This window comes from Portunus trituberculatus, chromosome 33 (assembly GCF_017591435.1).
Source record: "Portunus trituberculatus isolate SZX2019 chromosome 33, ASM1759143v1, whole genome shotgun sequence".
NCBI classification, from domain to species: Eukaryota; Metazoa; Arthropoda; class Malacostraca; order Decapoda; family Portunidae; genus Portunus; species Portunus trituberculatus.
In genome coordinates, this window is record NC_059287.1 from 9,830,196 (window position 1) to 9,833,956 (window position 3,761).

The window sequence follows — 3,761 nt, forward strand, 5'->3', positions numbered from 1 at the left end:
CAGATAGCTCAAACAGTCCCTTGCAAGTGGCACGGCGGGGATTACAGTGACTAGTGCAGAGCGAACATGCATCTTGCCCTTAATGCAGAGTCGATAATAGGGACTTAGACTTCATCCTGACGAAGCCCTGACGAAGGACCCGCCTTGCCACCCTCCTCCCTCACCTCCCTCGCCTGTGTTTGACTTTACAGTGTATTTTCTCCCTCGCAGTATACAAAGTTAAAATCAAATACTTGGCTTTACTTTTCTATGTTTGAATTTTATAGCTTATTTTATTTGCTGTGATGAAGGTAAATGTTATTGTTGCTATCATTTTCTATACCTTTGACTTAATTAATTTTCTTTATGACATTTAAGTTGAATTTGGATGTTCCCATTATTTTCTCATTCGTTGTTATTTTTTTCTAGTTGTAATGGAGTTAAACACGATCATTCTTTTTCATTTTTATCGTCATTGACTTTTACAAACTGTTTCCGCTGCTGTAATGAAGTTAACCATGAGTATCTGCTTCTCGTGCTGTGAACATCAGAGGAAGACTTAAAAGAATAATCAAACGAAACCACAAAACACATTGAAAGTCTGATATTATATTACTCTACTTTAGCCAGCTTCTCTGTACACTTCCCCCTCGTCCTGCCTTAATTCCACAACACAGCGCAATACAGCACAACACATCTCAATTGAATACATCAGAGAAAGACAAAAAAATACCGTAAAAGCACCAAATACATCGGAACTCTCTTACATTACGCTTCTGACAATATCTCTGTACACTTCCCCCTTGTTTTGCCGTAATTCTATAGCACAGGATTACACAGCTCAGTTTCCCATAGCCCAACTTTATTTGAGTACATCAAAGAAAGATAAAAAAAAAATACCGTAAAAGCACCAAATACATCGAAACTCTCTTACATTACGCTTCTGACAATGCCTGTGTACACTTCTCCCTTGTCTTGCCGTAATTCCATAGCACAGGATGACATAGATCAGTTTCCACAGTCTAACTTTACTTGAATACAACAGAGGAAGACAGATACTTACCGTAAAAACACCAAATACAACGGAACTCTCTTACATTATACTTCTGACAATACCTCTGCACCTTTCCCCTTGTCTTGCCGTAATTCCATAGCACAGGATGACATAGCTCAATTTCCACAGCCTAACTTTACTTGAATACAACAGAGGAAGAAAAATAATTACCGTAAAAATGCCAGATACATCGGAATTCTCTTACATTACGCTTCTGACAATGCCTGTGTACACTTCCCCCTCGTCCTGCCCTAATTCCATAGCACAGCATAGTTCCCAAGGCCCCTCTCCAGCCATATAAAGCTTCTCCTGTCGTGCTCTTCTGCCTCCTTGCCTCGCCCTGCACTGCCCTCCTGAGTCCAATATACAGAGAGGTTATTCTTTTTAGTCGTCCCTCGCTCCACCTCATGTCCACTGTCCACTAGGAGCCGCCACAAAACTCCACTTTTTCCTCAGACTCCACTAAGAACACTAAGGACTCCCAGCAGTAAAGGAGTTAAGGATTAGGGTAAGGATGCACTTTGGTTGTTCTTTTGTGTTGCTTTCTCTGCTAATATCCTGCGTTACCACACGGTGTTTCGTAAAGGTGATAGGACCATGCTAGAACTTAAGGAATTTGGGTGTTGTAGTTAAGGAAGAACCACCACTACCACTACTATTACCACCACCACCACCACCACCACTACCACCACCACTACTATTGTTTTTATTATTGCTACTATCACCACTACACGAACATCACACATCGTAAAGGTGATAGGGATGAAGAATTCCACCACCACCACCACCACCACCATCGCCACTGAACACTCTCACAGTCACCAAATACACACCATGAACACATCCAACTATTCAAAACATCACAAACCTCACAAAACTCAACAACACAGCGACTATTTCACCCAGTACAACCCGTAATAGCCTCCAGTAACTAGTAAACCACAGTAACCACCATGAATCCCTAGAATACCCCTGTAATCCAGAAAAAAACCCAGTTTCCTCCAGTATTTTTCACTAACTTCCCAATAAGCCACAGTAAACCCCAGTAACCACCAGTAACGCTTAGTCTCACGAGAGGCGTCCGTGAGATACTGTGACGGCCGCTTGACGTTTATATTCATTGGAAACATCGTATGTGTGACGCCTTGTTATGACGCGTCGTGTTCCTTCATCCGTCACACCTCAAGCGCCGCCCTCGAGAACCCGAGCCCTTGCTACCGAGAGAACGATGACAAATAGAAGCCGTGAAATGTGCCGGGTAGGGAGAGGGACACCGGGAGAAGGAGACGACAGAAGGAGGACGAGTTAAGACGAGCAGGACGAAAAAGGAACGCGTCGAGGTGTGACAGTAAGTTGAAATATGGGTCCGACTAGGAAATGTTGACAAGAGGGAAATGAGATTGTGATGAGGAGGAATGAGACAGTGTGAGGTAAGAAGAGAAAAGGCGAAAGAGAGGGAGAGGGTGACAATGAGTGTTAAAATTGTGTTCTTCGGAAAGTCTTAGTGGCGGCGTTAGTGGTGTTGATGGTGGTGACAAGAAGGGTGGTGGGAAGGTTCCGGGGGAGGATAATGATGTACGTTCTTGTTTCCCTCCATTTTCGTATTGTGGGAAGACTTTAAGGTAATGTTATGGTTATTAGACACTTTTTTCTACTCCTTTTCCTTCTTTCCTCTCTCTCTCTCTCTCTCTCTCTCTCTCTCTCTCTCTCTCTCTCTCTCTCTCTCTCTCTCTTTAAATCATAGGTGTGGTGTGGTACGTAAGTCTAGGGTATTCTCTCTCTCTCTCTCTCTCTCTCTCTCTCTCTCTCTCTCTCTCTCTCTCTCTCTGGCATTTCAACAACTCCTGCCCCAAAATTTATCTTCGCGGGTCATAAAGCTTCGAGAGCGGCCCTGTGGTGCTCCGGTAGCCAGGAGGAAGAGGAGGAGGAGGAGGAGGAGGAGGAGGAGGAGGAGGAGGAGGAGGAGGAGGAGGAGGAGGAGGAAGAGGAGGGAGAGAAACAAGAAAACAACGAGGAGCAGAAGGAGGAGAAACAAGAAAACAACGATGAGGCAGAAGAGGAGGAGGAGGAGAGGAAGAAGAGCAGGAGTAGGAGAGAGAGAGAGAGAAGAGGAGGAGGAGTAGCAAGCCTTCCCGCTGCCCTAACGTTCCAGACACTCCCAAACTCCCACCCTCCTACTGCGTCCTCCCGCTTCCCATTTTGTTCAAGTTACAGCAACATATTTCCAATCTGAATTCCATTACGTTGCTAAGTTTGTTGTTTACGCGCCCTGGTGTTTGCTGAAGCGCTGCCTGGTGGGTGGACGCCGCTGAAGAACAAGGAACAAGGAGAACAGAGGCAGATGCAGTAATGTCTTGCCTCAACGCTCCTCCCGCTGCCTGTCCTCCCGTCCAAACCAATTGAACAAGCAGAGATTAGGAGTTTGAAAAAATAGAAAATGCGAGATTGACGAGTAAAAAAGAAATTATGACGATAATGAAAAGAACAAAAATAACAATATTCTTTTTAATCTCTTGCAAAGAACAAAGAACATTATAACAGGAGAACACAGAGAACACTATGCCTCACCTCTTCCCGCTCGTCTCATCTGCCGCTTATGCAAAATTCACATTAGAGTTTTCTTTCTATTCTTTTTCCTTCTCTTCCTGTCTCTCGCGAAGAACAATTAACAGGAGAACCCAAGAACCCATTGTGTCTTCCCGCTCTTTTCACGTCTACATAAAGTCCG